The sequence below is a fragment of the Lontra canadensis genome, unplaced genomic scaffold, assembly GCF_010015895.1.
Source record: "Lontra canadensis isolate GAN:19392208 unplaced genomic scaffold, GSC_riverotter_1.0 scaffold12, whole genome shotgun sequence".
Classification (NCBI taxonomy): domain Eukaryota; kingdom Metazoa; phylum Chordata; class Mammalia; order Carnivora; family Mustelidae; genus Lontra; species Lontra canadensis.
Window position 1 is genome coordinate 29,670,940 of NW_022631006.1, and position 18,466 is coordinate 29,689,405.

The 18,466-nt window shown below is 39.7% G+C and overlaps 1 protein-coding gene across 1 annotated transcript in view; it reads left to right on the forward strand.

The window, feature by feature from the left end:
* The first annotated feature begins 296 nt into the window (after positions 1 to 296).
* The window catches only part of RPGRIP1 (RPGR interacting protein 1), an 88,297-nt gene continuing 70,127 nt past the window's right edge, over positions 297 to 18,466 (forward strand). Inside the window, exon 1 of the mRNA XM_032857017.1 lies at positions 297 to 392. The gene's annotated coding sequence lies outside the window, so the exon portion shown is untranslated. The remainder of the gene's footprint in view (positions 393 to 18,466) is intronic.

An 18,466-nucleotide genomic window follows, 5' to 3' on the forward strand; every position in this document is an offset into this window, starting at 1 on the left:
ACCTGGGGACAGGGACTTTAAGGAATATTCCCAAGCAGCTGCTGAAACTCCCTTTGTTTCAGGGAAATTCCCTGTTTTCTCTGGCCAGACATGGACTACCTATTCCCCCTTGTTGGCAGGAAAACATGGCATTTGCTCTTCTGTTGGAGCTAATGAGCTCTAGAACCAGGAACCCTTTCTCTGCCTTCTGACAGTACTTTGCCTATCCTGTCTTCCCCCTTTCCCTTTCCCTGCTTCTGTACCACCTTGGGTGCAGCCTGCATAACTGGCTTCTAGATCATCCTCGGTGCCTCAGGCACCATGGTTTGTTCTCCCTTCACTTCCAAGGAGCAAAGAAGAGCACCCCCTGGACCTAACACCACCCACTCTAGATTTCCACACCAGGGTCTCAGGTAAAAATTGACAATGGGGAGGATCGAGGGAAACATCATTCGGTATTTGAACTACGTTATGTTTGTCCGTTTCATTAAGACAGACAAGTCTCCGAGTATTGACCCCCTTGCCTTCTCTCTTTTACAGCAAAGTCTGGAGTAATCATTCATCTGTCAGTGCAGGGAGTGCTGGCCATTCCCAGCACTAGGAATCTCCAGACTGAAACTCACCCTCCCCAACACATTCACCCCAAGACTTTTCATTGGGAAGGTTTAAAACCCCAGGGATCAAAAGAGGATTCTAATCCTGTGAGGAAAGTATAGAGTGAGAATAGGAGTATTTAAATATTGAAGGATAGCCGGAGGACAGGTTGGCAAGCCTGGATAATGGACCTCTGCCCTAAGAGGAAACCAGCCTTAAAAGAATTTTATATCACCCTGGAAGGAACCCTCCACCCTTTCCCATGTGATAGATGGGTGATAAAAACCTGATCGGATAACAATGCAGGGAGGGTAAATCAGATTAAAACAGCCAGCTGACAAGCCCACAAAAACCACTGGCCTTGGAAACTCCAGTGGCAACCCTCCCGGGTCCCTTCGCTTCTCAGGAGTTTTCTGTTCTATCATTCAATAAACTGTAAAAAGTATTGTGCCAAGTACTATGCCAGGTCATTTAAGAACGTAAAAGTAAACAAAATAATTGTGGTCCCTGACTTTTGGAACAGTCAAGTATTAAATGAATAATTAATTACTTAGAGTAAATTACATTAAGTGCTACTGAACATAACTATGGAGTGCTGTGGAATGTATATGATATAGGCCCTTAGCCCCTTCAAGGAGATAATTGTGAAAATAAATAGCTTAATTTAAAAAACCTTTCTATTTCTTTCTTATTTCTTTCATTTCTTTTTCCCCTTCCTACTAAATGTTTCTCCATCTTTTCCTTTGTCTTCTTTGCTCCTCTTCTAATTTTCATCCCATCAATGACCTAAATCTTGTTTCTTGTAGCTTAAGCCTTCTTAACACACTTGCCATCTGTTCTCCTTCTGGCTCAGAAGCACAAGATTTTATCCTTTGATAATTCTTCATTAGGCTATCTTTATACACTTACAGAGTGTTTTTTAGTTGACAAGCCTTACATTTCACCACTAGTACTTATTGTACTATTATGGTAGAAATTGACCTTTTGAGCGCATATCTAAATGTTATAAAAATACTATGTGAACTGGTTCAGATCCTTTCAAATATAAAATTATATTTTATGTAGTAATTACATTTCACATGACTGACCATTATAATAAAGTTTACCCAGGTATTTGAAATTTTTTATTTTTGAAGATTTTATTTATTGGTTCAGAGAGAGGGAGTACAACCAGAAGGAGCAGCAGGCTGATCAGAGAGCCCAATGGAGGACTTGATCCCATGACTCTGGGCTCACGACAGGAGCCCACGGCAGACACTTAACCTCAATTTATATTCAGATACCTAAAAATCATAATAATCTCCCCTGCTCACTTCATTGTGCAAAGAACCCTGAGTACTCTTCTCTTCTAAAGAGTGGTGAAAATAGAATAGTAGGAGTTAAAAAACAGTAGATTTGGGGAGTGAAAATAAATGCCAAATTGGGGCTAACAATATCACAAAGAAAGGTAGCAAGCATTTGAATTGGCAGATTGGAGTAATGGAGGACAGATCATTAAAATGCCTTCCCTTTTTAAAAAAACTTATTTTAATTCCAGTGTAGTTAACATACAGTATTATATTATTTTCAGATGTGCAAATAGTGATTCAGAGTTCCATATATTAGTGCTCATTGAGATAAGTGTACACTTAATCTCCATCACCTATTTCACCTGTCTCTGCCACCCACCTCCCCTCTGGTAACCATTCCTTTGTTCTCTGTAGTTAAGAATCTGTTCTGTGGTTTGTTTTTCTTTTGTTTGCTGTTTTGTTTCTTAAATCCCACAAATGCATGAAATTATATGGTATTTGCCTTTCTAAAAAAACTAGGAGTAAACTTAACCAAAGAGGTGAAAGACCTGTACTCTGATCAAAAAAGAGAACTACAGACCAATATCCCTGATGAACACGGATACAAAAATTCTCACCAAAATACTAGCCAATAGGATCTAACAGTACATTAAAAGGATTATTCACCATGACCAAGTGGGATTTATTCCCGGGCTGCAAGGTTGGTTCAATATCCGCAAATCAATCAATGTGATACAGCACATTAATGAAAGAAAGAACAAGAACTATGTGATACTTGAAATAGACGCCAAAAAACCATTTGACAAAGTACAGCATCCTTTCTTGCTCAAAACTCTTCAGAGTGTAGGGGTAGAGGGTACATACCTCAATATTGTAAAAGCCATCTATCAAAAACCCACAGGAAATATCCTCAATGGGGAAAAACTGAGAGCTTTTCCCCTAAGGTCAGGAACATGGCAGGGCTATCCACTATTACCAATGCTATTCAACATAGTACTAAAAGTCTTAGCCTCAGCAGTCAGATAACAAAAATTAAAGGCATCCAAATCAGCAAAGAAGTCTAACTCTCACTCTTTGCAGATGATATGATACTTTATGTGGAAAACCCAAAAGACTCCACTCCAAAACTGCTAAAACTCATACAGGAATTCAGTAAAGTGTCAAGATGTAAAATCAATGCACAGAAATCAGTTATATTTCTAACAGCAAGACAGAAGAAAGAGAAATTAAGGAGTCGATCCCATTTACAATTGTACCCAAAATCATAAGATACCTAGGAATAAATCTAACCAAAGAGGCAAAGAATCTTTACTCAGAAAACTATAGAATACTCATGAAAGAACTTGAGGAGACACAAAGAAATGGAAGATGTTCCATGCTCATGGTTTGGAAGAACAAATATTGTGAAAATGTCTATGCTACCTAGAGCAATCTACACATTTAATGCAATCCCTATCAAAATACCATCAACTTTTTTCAAAGAAATGGAGCAAATAATCCCAACATTTATATGGAACCAGAAAAGACCCCCAATAGCCAGAAGATGTTGAAAAAGAAAACCAAAGCTGGCAGCATCACAGTTCCAGACTTCAAGCTTGATTACAAAGCTGTAATCATCAAGACGGTATGGTACTGACACAAAAACAGACACGTAGATCAATGGAATAGAAGAGAGAGCCCAGAAATGGACCCTCAACTCTATGGTCAACTAATCTTTGACAATCTTTTCCTGCTCTGAAAAGCAGCAACCTCTTCTACCTCAGTGGCAACAACTTCTTCCTATACACATTGCCAAAGGTAAGGGAAGCAAGGACACAAATGAGCTGTTGGGACTTCATCAAGATCAAAAGCTTTTGCACAGCAAAGGAAACAGTCAACGAAACCCAACTTGCCTACAAATGGAGTGTTGAGGATATGTAATTTTTCTGAGGCTGTGGGGTGGTGGTGGGTTGTGGTAGTGAATATAGGGCAGCCAGACATCCAGCTGTAATGGTTGTCTATGCTAATAATCACGGTCCACACAGACCAGCAACTTGAATGTCAGTTTTGACTGCGGAAGAATATTTTGAGACCTGATGTTCTGACTAAAGCACCTGGCCTTGTCAGGTGTTCCAGCACTGGTTATTGTTGGCCTTCAGAGGAAGCTTTGATTTTTTCAGTGTCCCAGGGTTTGTTCCTGGTTAGGGTTTTTATTTTTTAATAAATATGCGTTTATTAAAAAAAAAAAAAACTGACATAATGGGAGAAGATATTTGCAAACGACATATCAGATAAAGGGCTAGTATCCAAAATCTATAAAGAACTTATCAAACTCAACACCCAAAAAACAAATAATCCAATCAAGGAATGGGCAGAAGACATGAACAGACATTTCTGCAAAGAAGACATCCAAATGGCCAACAGACACATGAAAAAGTGCTCCACATCAATCAGCATCAGGGAAATACAAACCAAAACCACAGTGAGATACCCCCTCACACCAGTTAGAATGGCTAAAATTAACCAATCAGGAAACAACAGGTGTTGGCAAGAATGTGGAGAAAAAGGAACCCTCCTACACTGTTGATGGGAATGCAAGCTGGTGCAGCCACTCAGGAAAACAGTATGGAGGTTCCTCAAAAAGTTGAAAATAGAGCTACCCTATGACCCAGCAATTGCACTACTGTGTATTTACCCTAAAGATACAAATATAGTGATCTTAAGGGGCACGGGCACCCCAATGTTTATAGCAACAATGTCCACAATAGCCAAACTATGGAAAGAGCCTAGATGTCCATCAACAGATGAATGGATAAAGGATGTGATATATATATATATATATATATATATATATATCCACAATGGAATACTATGCAGCCAGCAGAAAACCCCAAAATCTTAGCATTTGCAACCACGTGGATGGAACTAGAGGGTACTATGCTAAGTGAAATAAGTCAATCAAAGAAAGATAATTATCATATCTCACTGATATGAGGAGCTAGAGAAACAAGACAGGATGATAAAGGAAGAGAGGCAAAAATGAAATAAGAAGAAACCAGAAAGAGACACAAACCATAAGAGACTCAGGAAAGAAACTGAGAGTTGTTGGAAGGGAGTGGGGGTGGAGGGATAGGATGGCTGGGTGATAGACATTGGGGAGGGTATGTGTTATGGTGAACTGATGAATCGTAGACCTACCCCTGAAACAAATAATACATTATATGTTAAAAAAAAGTTGATGAAAGAAATTGAAGATGACAGAAAGAAATGGAAAGACATTCCATGCTCATGGATTGGAAGAACAAATATTCTCAAAATGTATACAACCTAAAGCAATCTACAGATTTAATGCAATCCCTATCAAAATACCACAAGCATTATTCACAGAGCTTGGACAAGCAGTCATAAAATCTGTATGTAACCATAAAAGACCCTGAATTGCCAAAGCAGTCTTGAAAAAGAAAAAGCTGAAGTATCACAATTTTCAACTTCAAGTTGTGTTATAAAGCTGTAGTAATCAAAACAGTATGGTACTGGCACAAAATTAGACACCTAGATCAATGGAACAGAATAGCCCACAAATAAACCCATACTTATGTGGTCAATTAATCTTCAAGAAAGGAGGCAAGAAATGCAATGAGAAAGACCGTCTCTTCAACAAATGGTGTTGGATAAACTGGACATCAACATGCAAAAGAATGAAACTGGACCACTTTCTTACACCATACACAAAAATAAAGGCAAAATCGGTGAAAGACTTAATTGTGATACCTGAAATCATAAAAATCCTAGATGAAAACACGGGCAGTAACTTCTTTGACATAAGCCCTAGCAGTTTCTTTCTAGGTATGTCTCCTGGAACAAGCGAAACAAAAGCAAAAATAAATTGTTGTAACTACATCAAAACAAAAAGCTTTTGCACATCAAAGAAAAGCAAAAAAACTAAAAGGCAACTGACAGAATGGGAGAAGATATTTGTAAATAACATATCCAGTAGAGTATTAGTATCCAAAATATGTAAACAACTTATACAACTCAACATAAAAAAGAAAAACAACCCACAAATAATCTAATTTTAAAATAGGCAAAAGTCCCTTCCCTTTTATTTGAGTCCTCGAGATCAAAAGAAAGCCATATTAGCCTTGTCTGAGAAGGTTCCCAATAACTGAGTCAAGTATCAGTTTTCAAAATTAAATTTAATCTTTGTTTAAGTAACTCTGTACCTAATGTGGGGCTTGGACTCCTGATCCCCATCCTGAGATCAATAGTCTTATGTTCTGGGGCACCTGGGTGGCTCAGAACGCTAAGCCTCTGCCTTCCGCTCAGGTCATGATCCCAGAGTCCTGGGATGGAGCCCCGCATAGGGCTCTCTGCTCAGCAGGGAGCCTGCTTCCCCCCTCCCCCCGCCTCTCTGCCTACTTGTGATCTCTGTCTGTCAAATAAATAAACAAAATCTTAAAAAAAAAATAGTCTCATGTTCTGACTGAGCCAGACAGGCACCCCTCAAATTTAAATTTCAAGTAAATAAACCTAAAACTGATCTATGGTAATGGCCACATTAGTCAGTAAAGTTACTAAAAGAACATTGAATTATACTCCTGAAATGGACATGTGTAGAATATACCTCAATAAAGTTGTTTTTTGAAACTGGAAGGAAAGGGGAGCCTGGGTGGCTCAGTTGGTTAAGCCTCTGACTTCGGCTCGGGTCATAATTCCAGGGTCCTGGGACTGAACCCTGGGATCAGGCTCTCTGCTCAGTAGGAAACCTCTTCTTTCTCTGCTACTTGCCCTGCTTGTGCTTTCTCTCTTTGTCAAATAAATAGTCTTAGGAAAAAAAAAAGACATGAAAGGAAAAAACATTAAAAAATTTGGTCCCTTAGTCACATTAGCTACTTTTCAGGTACCTAATAAACACATGTCAGTACAATTTTGAGCAGTATAAGTCTAGTGCATAAAACTTTTCCATGCTGTTAAAAAAAATACTTCCTTAAATCTATTTCAATATACTTACAACAAATATATGTAATAGCCAAAATAGAAAACATGCAAAAATTTAGTATCCTTAACATATCAGGGACTCGTAAAAGAAATATATAATGGGGGTATGGGAGAAATAGGCTTCCAGTTATGGAATGAATAAGTCACAGGAAAAGAAGGTACAGCATAGGGAAGGTAGTCAATGGAATTGTAATAGCCTTGCATGATGACAGATGGTAGCTAGACTTGTGAACAGAGCATAAGGTATAGAGATGTTGAATCACTATATTGTACACTTGAAACTAATGTAACATTGTGTATCAGTATACTAAAAAAATGTTTAAAAAAGGAAATATACAATGATATTATTAAAGTTCAAGTCAAATGGCAAAGAAATGCAGATTAAAGGAACAGTGAATACATATTTTCACTTATGAAGTAGATTTTTAAAAATAAAACGTTTTTAATATTAGAGAAGAAATGGATGCTGAGAATATTAGAGAAATTATATAGATATATATAGAAGATATAATAATATTAGAGAAGAAATGTGCAGATAGGCACATTAACTGGTATGACCTTTCTGAAAGTTGGTTGGACAGTTTGGAAATAAGTACAAAGACCTTAAAAACAGGCATTCCCTTTAACTCAGCAATTCTAATTTTAGTGATTCATCTTAGAAAAATAATTATGATGAAAGCAAAGTTTTATCTATGAGAGTTTTTGATGTAATATAGTTATAATGACAAAAAGTCAAAATGATTAAATAAGTTATATATTTATAGAATTATTAAGCAGCCTTTTAAAATCATATAGTAGATTACTTAATAGTTATAAATGTCTATTGTTCATTACTTGGTGGGATTGAAAAATAATGACTTTTTTAAAATAAAAGATTATAAATGATCTAGAGTAATCAAACCTATAGAAACAGAAAGTAGAAAGGTGGTTGCCAAGGGCTAGTGGGGGAAGGAAATGGGAAGTTGTTGTTTATTTTTATTTTTATTTTTTAAAGACTTTATTTATTTATTTGACAGAGAGAGCACAAGTAGGCAGAAAGGCAGGTAGAGGGAGAGGGAGAAGCAGGCTCTGTGCTGAGCAGGGAGCCCGATGCGGGGCTCAATTCCGGGACCCTGGGATCATGACCTGAGCCGAAGGCAGCTGCTTAACCAACTGAGCCACCCAGACACCCAGGAGTTGTTTAATGGGTAATGAGTTTCAGTTTTGCAAGATGGAAAAGTTCTGAAGATTGGTTATGCAACAGTGTGAATATACTGTTAAAAACAAAACAGGCCCGGGGCACCTGTGTGGCTCAGTGGGTTGAGGCCTCTGCCTTTGGCTCGGGTCATGGTCTCGGGGTCCTGGGATCGAGCCCCGAGTCGGGCTCTCTGCTTGGGGGGAGCCTGCTTCCCTCTCTCTCTGCCTGACTCTGCCTGCTTATGATCTCTCTCTGTTGAATAAATAAATTTTAAAAACAAAAACCAAAACAAAACAGGCACAAAATGGAGCCATTATGCTAAGCCCCATGTCACCAACCTTGAGACTTGACTTAATTACAGTTTTGGCTTTCACTGAAATGCAATCTTAAAACAGTCAGGAATCCCCTAATTAGCACTAGTTTGTTGATCTGCCTGGTAGATCCCTAATATCCCCAGTAGGAAAATGACCTTACAATAACCAACCAGCTTTTTTTGTCTAGTATAACTTCCTTGTTCCTCTTTCTCCAGCTTATAAGTCTTTCACACAGCTTCTTGAAGCTCCTTTCTTTTAGATGGGTTGCAGCCTGGGGTGTTTGGGCAGCTCAGTCAGTTAAGTGTCTGACTCTTGATCTCAGCTCAAGTTTTGATCTCAGGGTCAGGAATTCAAGCCCCACATTGGACTCCATGCTAGGTGTGGAAGCTACTCAAAAAAAAAAAAAAAAAAAAGATTGGATGTGGCCTGATTTGTGACTTGTTGAAAAAAAGCCAGTAAGATCTTTAAAATATACCCAGTTGAGTGTTGTTTTTTAATAATACTTAATACTACTGAACTGTACACTTAAAAATGGTTAAGATAGTAAATTTTGGGGCGCTTGGGTGGCTCAGTGGGTTAAGTCTCTGCCTTCGGCTCAGGCCATGATCCCAGGGTCCTGGAATCGAGCCCCGCATTGGGCTCTCTGCTCAGCAGGAAACCTGCTTCCTCCTCTCTCTCTGCCTGCCGCTCTGCCTACTTGCGATCTCTCTCTCCCTCTGTCAAATAAATAAATAAAATCTTTAAAAAAAAAAGATAGTAAATTTTATGTTATGTGTATTTTATTACAATTTGAATTTTTTATATTAAAATAAGATAAGATAAATGATCCTGTTTTTATTCTTAATATTATTTTTTATTTTAAATATTATATATACTTTTATGCAAACCAAAATGATTCCAGTAGCTATCTCTGTGTGAAATGATTATTAGTCCATCTCATTTTCTTCTTTTTATTTTTCTGTTCAAGTCTACCATCAACATGTATTACTTTTGTAATCAGAAAAATGTTATTATATCTCCTAACACCTTTGTGGTGACTGAGATTCCTTTAACATGGAACAAGGCCTTACATTCCACATTTAAAAATACATTAAGCCAGGGTGCCTGGGTGGCTGAGTCAGTTAAGTGGCTGCCTTTGGCTCAGGTCATTACCTCAGGGTCCTGGACCATCAGGACTGCTTCAGGCTTCCTGCTCAGGGAGGAGTCTGCTAGCCCCTCTGCCCCTCCTCCTGACCTTTCTTTTTTTTTTTTTTTTAATAAGTGTCTTTTTTTTTTTTTAAGATTTTATTTATTTATTTGACAGAGATCACAAGTAGGCAGAGAGGCAGGCAGAGAAAGAGGAGGAAGCAGGCTCCCTGCTGAGCAGAGAGCCTGATGCTGGGCTCTATCCCAGGACTCTGGGATCATGACCTGAGCCGAAGGCGGAGGCTTTAACCCACTGAGCCACGCAAGCGCCCCTACTCCAGACTTTTCTTAAATAAATAAAATCTTTTTTAAAAATAAAAAATGAAGTACATTAAGCCTGGTGAAAAAAAAATCAAATGGTTTAAATTTACTCTAAGATGTAATGAGGATATCAAGGAGAGAAGTGGCAGGTAACTGGTTGCCTGAAAGGGGCAGGACTAGATGTTTAAAAAATTAACAAAAATCAGGGGTGCCTGGGTAGCTCAGTGGGTTAAAGCTTCTGCCTTCAGATCAGGTCATGATCTCAGGGTCCTGGGCTTGAGTCCCATATAAAGGGTCTCTGCTCGTCAGGGAGCCTGCTTCCTCTTTTCTCTCTGCCTGCCTCTCTGCCTACTTGTGCTCTCTGTCTGTCAAATAAATGGATAAAATCTTAAAAAAAATTTAACAAAAATCGGAGATACAGAAAAGAGAGACAAGATCACCAAACATATTTCAAACACTTCAAAATTTTGCCCAGCACTATCTCTGGTTAGATCATCCAGAAAAGGTGAGAAGACCTAAGATTTCTTGTGAAATAACTTGAGCAAGAAGCAATTTTAGACACAGAAAAGCCCTCTGTCACTTAAACCTGGGAAAATATTACATTGATTTTCTTATTTTCACTGGGAAATTTATGTGTTCAGGTAATTTCTATACTTCCTATTTGTCTCCCTCATTTTTATTTTATTTTAATTATTTCATAGGATAGAGGGGAAGTCACCAGAGGCCCATTACACATGTGTTCACCCTCTTGGGCATCTCTGCACTTGATGGCAGTAACCAGAATGTGTTTCCCAGTGCACACACTGACTGCATAAAGGAAAGAATTTGAGACCTTCTGCCACTTAATATATGGTATGAATGCAGTGACCACCCATGCAGAATTTTTAAGAACACCTAATTTTCAAATATAAAGTTGTGTTGCATAATTACAGTCCAATGTTTGGTTTGGAAACTATGGTCACCATGAATTGGGAGATAGACATTCCTTTACTTTCTGGCACATGTGGATTGAGCAGGCACTTTGATTCCACCAATGGAGTGGGGTTTGTTTTCTTCAGAAAGATCTAAGGGCTCCCACTGTTGTTGCCCTTTAGGAAGAGATTTAAAGATCATTTTCCCAATACCAACAAATTGTATTAATCTCAAATCAAATAAATGTTTTCAGCTTTGGTTTTAGTTGAGCAACAGGTTAAGGAATCTTGTAGCTGCACTTTCTTCACCTATAACACACATAGAGAAAAAGCATAGCCTTCAAGCTCTGATCTACAAAGAGTTAATATCTTAAGAGCTAAACAGAACTGTATTAATTCCTCTCTTAATGAGCCAGGAAGACAAGAGGATTCTAGAGGACCAGAGGACACCAGAACAGTCAGAAAAGAATTAGAGTGAGCTCTCTGGAGGAAGCAAGAACTGTAAGTTTATCTGTAACACACATAGTCCCTTATTTCTTTCCCCTGGGTGTTTTTGGGGAGAGTGAAATAAGTTTATTTATTTTGTATTGTATTGCCTGCCTCCCTGGCATCCAGGTACCACATCATTAGGTCTTCTTTAATCCTGTCACCCTCTTGACTCCATTCCATATTTCACTAGTTGGCAAGTCTTTTCATGCTCCTTCCTCAGTGTCTGTGATCCATCCCACTTTTCCATCTCCCGTCACCATCCTTCCTAGTTCAAGGCCACTTGCCTGAACCATAGTAATATCCTTACATTCCTCCTTTCTGCCAGTCTCTCTAACTGACTAATGCCAGATCAATCTTCGTAAAGCTCTCCTGCAGCTCTGACTCTACTGCTCTTGTGCTCAAAATTTGTAATCATTGCCAATTATCTGCAGAATGATTAAAACTCCTCTGACATATATGCAAGGTCTTCCAAAATATGTCTCCTTTCACTTAAATTCCCACAGCTTTCTTTCTCTTATCAGCATGCCTACCTGCTACTGTCTGAGACCACCCTGCTCCTTGCACACCCCTGACTCCATTTAAACAGGCTTCCCTGTGGAACACTCTATCTCCACCTGCCACAGTCCCTGCCAGACTCCAGCAGTGCCCCCTCCATTAAGCTTTATCTGGTCCTTCAAGTGAATGTGAATCTTCCTTGACACTCTTATTTTGCTTTGTTCTTCTCTGATTGACTCTTAATATATTTACCTTACGGTGAAGGATGTGCTCTTCTCATTTCCCCTCTTAATTATTCACCTCCTAAGAGCAAGGGCTCTATTTTTCTTCCTGTAGCAACTACACAAAATGAGTACACAGTAACACTTGTCAAATTTAGTTCAATCCAAATTCCAGGAATTCTGTCATCTTTTCTGAGCATTCATACAACCGATGCTGCAATTACAGAGCCTGCACTTTTTTCCAAAGCCTTTCTTTATCTCTGCTCCAAGTTTCTTTCTCAATACTTACATCTCATTTGCTTCTATCCTCTTACAGACTGGCTCCTCCTGGGTTCTCTTGGTCACTATAAAAATATTCTTTAAAGGTCTATTCATAATTTGTCCCTTCCTGCTCCTAGACCTTCAACTCAGTAGCCTCACTGCAGCCCCCCTTTCAGGGACTTGACTCTTTTGGGGGCCTGCTAAAAGTAAGTCCTTATACAGTGGGAAGACTTGAATTCTAGTCCATATTCAGTGGGAAATAGTTAAAACCCTACTTCTATATTTTGTTACACAGGTGTACTTAATCCACTAATTTTTAAAAGAGGGGAATATTTTTGCAGCATCATTTCCTGTGCACTACTGAAATGCTACTGGCATTCCTTTGAGCAGATTTTCCACTTGATTTTTGAAATTTTCTTATTCCTCCTCTCTACTGCTCCAGTCAGTGACATCACTATGGCTTTCACTTCACTGTGTTCTTAGATATAGAGGGGAATTAATACAAAACTGTAAAAGCATTAAAAGCAATTCCAGAAAGGAAAACAATTTCTTCTACAATCTGATGTCATAGTAATGCATCTGCTAAAAAATTATTATACATCTGCAGGTACCAGGCACTGTGTTAAGCACTCTGTGTACAAAGATGTCCTCAAAAGAGTTTATGGACTAGTGAGGAGGCACATGATGTGTAACCACTATAGAGAACTGACTCATATTCACCAACACACAAGAAAAATCATATATAACATAATATAACTCAGTACCTTATACAGAAAAATACGATGTAGACTTATCAGTTGGCCAGAGGCTAGTTCAGTGGACACGATAAATATAGCATTTACCTCATTTGGAGCCTATACTAAATACCAACCATCGTGCTTAGCTTTTTTTTTTTTTTTAAAGATTTTATTTATTTATGTGATAGAGAGAGATACAGCAACAGAGGGAACACAAGCAGGGGGAGTGGGAGAGGAAGAAGCATGCTTCCTACTAAGCAGGGAGCCTGATGCGGGGCTCAATCCCAGGACCCTGGTATCATGACCTGAGCCAAAGGCAGACACCTAACAACTGAGCCACCCAGGCGCCCCCATGCTTAGCTTTTTATAGGCATTATCTTAATTGATACTCATCATAACCATATGAGGTTAGCATTTCATCCCTATTTTATAGATAAAGAAGCTAAGGAAAGTGGTTAAGTAACTTGTCCATGGTCACACATGACAGAAAAATGTGAATCCGTGTCTTTCTTATTCTTAGACTCTTGATTATAACCATGATTTACAGTTCATTCTCTCCAAATTTAATCAGAGGTAGAGGAGCTGGCTGTATAATTTTAATTGCTGGTGTCATCAAGCTGACTTTATGCACCTATCACTATTTTTTAAAGATTTTATTTATTTATTTGACAGACAGAGATCACAAGTAGGCAGAGAGGCAGGCAGAGAGAGAGAGGGAGGAAGCAGGCTCCCCACTGAGAAGAGAGCCCAATTTGGGGCTCAATCCCAGGACCCTGAGATCATGACCTAAGCCGAAGGCAGAGGCTTAACCAACTGAGCTACCCAGGCACCCTGCACCTATCACTATTAAAGGGTTATTTTTTGTTCTCCCTCACGCTTCCTTTGCCCCAGTGCACCACAATTCTGAATATCACTTCGAGGGAATTCTTTTAGTCTTTCATTCCATTGAGTTCAAAACAATTGATAAGCCCTCCTTACTTACATCTACTCTCCAGTCCTTTTCCCAGAGAGATTAAATCTGGCCACTTTGTTGGGTTTGGATGTTCCTTTAATCATGCCTCCAGTACTGTCTCTCCTGGGTTTTCTTTTCTGGTATTCTAAACCTTCCTGTCTTTAGTGGAGTTTTTTGACTTCTGTTTTAATACTTTTCAGTTGCTCCACAGTGCCACACAGCTTTGATGGTGTATTTTGGAATGGTGAGAAATGAGGACAGTCTTCTCTGGGCTCAGACAGTAAGGAACTACAGAATCTGTTCTGCTATAGTTCCATTTTTACAAATGGCTTCAGGTCCCAAGGACAAGGCCTGTAATGCAATCACCTCTCCTTTTCCTTCATGTTACTTCTCTAAGATAGGAGGCTGGGAAGATCGGATAATTTAGCAAACTTGCAAAAGCTACCTTAAATTTGAGATTTACTTTAAGACAAAATGGTTTCCTTGATTGCTTTCATTCTGTTCTAGCCTTATGGCTTTTTTTTTTTTTTTTTAAGATTTTATTTATTTGACAGAGAGAGGGATTACAAGCAGAGGGAGTGGGAGAGGGAGAAGCAGGCTCCCTGGCAAGGGGGGGAGCCCAGTGCGGGACTCGATCCCAGGACCCTAGGATCACGACCTGAGCCAAAGGCAGATGCTTAACAACTGAGCCACCCAGACACCCCTCACCTCAGGACTTTTGTCTAATATGTGAAAAGACATCCACTTTCAGGTGATTATTTAGTTTCTTTATTTTTTTATTTTATTTTTTAAGTTTTTTTAATTTATTTGACAGATCACAAGTAGGCAGAGAGGCAGGCAGAGAGAGAGAGAAGGAAGCAGGCTCACCACTGAGCAGAGAGCCTGACTTGGGGCTCAATCCCAAGACTCTGAGGTCATGACCCAAGCCGAAGGCAGAGGCTTTAACCCACTGAGCCACCCAGGCACCCCTATTTAGTTTCTTTAAAATAGGTATGCTGGGCACCTGGGTGGTTCAGATGGTTAAGTATCCGCCTTTAGCTCAAGTCATGATCTCTAGGCCCTGAGATTGAGGCCCACATTGGGCTCTTGGCTCAGGGGGAAGTCTGCTTCTCCCTCTCCCTCTACTTCTGCCCCTGCTCATGCTCACTCTCTGTATCTCTCTGTCTCAAATGAATAAATAAAACATTTTTAAAAAATAAAATAGGTGTGCTATAAAAATCCATATAGGTCTATTTAAAATTATATCATTGGAAAGATCTTCTCCACTTATTATGTTTTTTAAAAATGAAACATTATAGAATGGAATATGAATGAGCCAATTGAAGTTAAAATGTCTGGAAAGTAGATCAGCAAATGGTAATATTCTTTTCCAGTGATAGAATTTCTCTATTACATTTCTCTGTTTGTTCAAAGTAAGCTTGTAAATAAGCTTCTTCAGCTGACAAGTCAAGCTAACTTCTGCAGAAAGGGGGTATTTGTTATACAGCACATATTACTTTCCTATAGAACCTAAGAGCAGGAACAGAGACAGGCCTCGAAAAAGATTAGAATCAAGGACAGGAAGCTTCAGGACTTCTTGACTCATCTCAGTCACTCAGTGTCATTCTCTCTCTTGATTTGTTGATTCTTCTATTAATTTACTCAACATATGTCTATTAGGAGCCTTCTATGTTCCAAGAACTGTTCGCACACTGGTAAATAGAGGTAAACAAAATTAACCAATTTTCTGCCTTCAAAGTTGTTCTATTTTAGTGGGAGAAGACAGACAATAAACAAATACAAATAAAAATATAGTGTTACAAGGGAAATAAACAGGGCAAAATATAGTGTTACAAGGGAAATAAACAGGACAGAGTGTAACGGAGGAAGTGCTCACTTTAGTTATGAAGGTCAAACAAAGTCCTCTTGGCAAATGAAAAGATGCTGAGAGACTGAAGGATGCGATGGAAATGGCCATGTAAAAAACAGTGGAAAGAGCATTCTTGTAAAAGGGCAAGGAGCTTAATGCTTGGGCGAGCAAATAGGAAGCTGGTGTCCTTTATTTTTATAGTTTGCTAGAAGAAGAGATGTTCAAGGTGTGGATCTGAGAAATAGGAAGAAGGTCAGATCATGGAGGGCTTTGTCAGCCATGGTAAGGAGTTTGGATGTGATTTGATTTGATTTGATTATTTATTTATTTATTGAGAAAATGCATGAGCAGGGTGAGAGGGGCAGAAGGAGAGAGGGAGAGAGAATCTTAAGCAGGCTTCATACCCAGCATGGAGCCTGACATGGGACTTGATCTCACGACACTGAGATCATGACCTGAGCCAAAATCAAGAGTCAGATGCTTCACTGACTGAGCCACCCAGGCACCCCAGATTTTATTTTATTTTTTAATTTTTTTTAAGATTTTATTTATTTATTTGACAGAGAGAGAGAGAGCACAAGTAGGCAGGGAGGCAGGCAGAGAGAGGGGGAAGCAGGCTCCCTGCTGAGCAGAGAGCCCAATGCGGAGCTCGATCCCAGGATCTTGAGACCATGACCCGAGTTGAAGGCAGAGGCTTAATCTACTGAGCCACCCAGGTGTCCCCAGATTTTATTTATTTATTTATTTATTTAAAAAAGATTTTATTTATTTATTTGACAGACAGAGATCACAAGCAGGCAGAGAGGCAGGCAGAGAGAGGAAGGGAAGCAGGCTCCCTGCCAAGGAGAGAGCCCGACACGGGGCTCGATTCCAGGGCCCCGAGACCATGACCCGAGCCGAAGGCAGAGGCTTTAACCCACTGAGCCACCCAGGCGCCCCCAGATTTTATTTTAAATGTGAAGGAAAGCCATTGGGGAATTTTGGGCAGGAAATGCTATGACCTGGGTTGTCTTACAAAGGTTACTCTGAATGTTTCAGGGACAGTTGATGGAAGAAGGAGAGGAAAATAGGGAGAGCATTAGGAAAACATAGCCCAGGAAGGACTAATAAGAAGTTGCTACGGGGGCGCCTGGGTAGTTCAGATGGTTAAGCGTCTGCCTTCAGCTTGGGTCATGATCTTCAGGTCCTGGGATTAAGGATTAAGGAGCCCAATGTGGGTTCCCGGCTCAGCAGAGAGTCTGCTTCTCCCTCTCCCTCTGCCTCTCCCCCTGCTTGTGCTCTCTGTCCCCCTCTCTCTCTCTCTCTCAAATAAATAAATAAATAAATCTTAAAAAAAAAGTTGCTATGGCTAAGGTCAAAAAGTTTGCTGCCTGTGTTCTCTTCTAGGATTTTAATGGTTTCCTGTCTCACATTTAGGTTTTTATCCATTTTGATTTTTTTTTAAGATTTTATTTATTTATTTGACAGAGAAAGATCACAATAGGCAGAGAGTCAGGCAGAGAGAGAGGAGGAAGCAGGCTCCCTGCTGAGCAGAAAGCCCGATGCAGAACTCGATCCCAGGACCCTGAGATCATGACCTGAGCTGAAGGCAGAGGCTTTAACCCACTGAGCCACCCAGGTGCCCCATTTTGACTTTATTTTTATGGTGTAAGAAAGTGGTCCAGTTTCATTCTTCTGTGTGTTGCTGTCCAGTTTGCCCAACACTATTTGTTGAAGAGACTGTCTTTTTTCTATTGGATATTCTTTCCTGCTTTGTTGAAGATTAGTTGACCATGAAGCAACAGTTTTAGAGCTAAGAGACTGGGTACTATAATCCAGAAAAAGAGTGTTGACCAATGTGTGAGGCGACTTTACAGACAGGATTTCTCCAGTTATTTCTCTAGTTATTTCTCCAGTTATTCAGGGTATAGAGCAGAACATGGCCATACCAGAACTTCCAAGCTTATATAATAATTCTGGCCATCCAAAGAGGCTAATTTAACTCTCTCAGTCCCATTTCCAACCATTTGAGAAAGAGAATCTGATTGGCCCAGCTTGGGTCAATTGTTTACCCTGGTCCAATGAGCAGTGACTGTGGGTCCTGAATCATAGACTATAAACTGGTTACTGAAGGGTCAGTCCTCGTAAAGGAAATGGGGAGTCGGGGGTCAGAGGATTCTTTCTTAGAGAAAGGGGATGGTCACTGGCTTCCAGGATGAGCAGACACTTAAAAAATGCCCCCAAAAGGATGAATATCAATTCTATAATCAGAAGAATTGATTTCATTTCATTTTTTTTAAAGGATTTTATTTATTTGACAGAGAAAGACACAGTGAGAGAGGGGACACAAGTAGAGGGAGTGGGAGAGGGAAAAGCAGGCTTCCTGCTGAGCAGGGAGCGTGATGCAGGGCTTGATCCTAAGACTCTGGGATCATGACCTGAGCTGAAGACAGACGCTTAACGACTGAGCCACCCAGGCACCCCCAAATTGATTTCATTTTAAATAAGTTGGGTCATTATCACTGAATGCTCAGTCTTACCCCCTCCCCTTTTTTTTAAAAGCAGGTTCCACAGCCAGTGTGGGGCTTGAACTTGCAACCCTGAGATCAGGAGTCACATGCTCTATGAACTGAGTCAGCCAGGTGCCCAAAATATTTTTTTTCTTAATTTTATTTTAAGTAATCTCTACCCACAATGTGGGGCTTGAACTCATGACCCTGAGATCAGGGGCCACATGCTCTACTGAATGAGCAGGCCAAGTACCGCTTAGTCTTAACTCTTTAGTAAAGAGTGGTC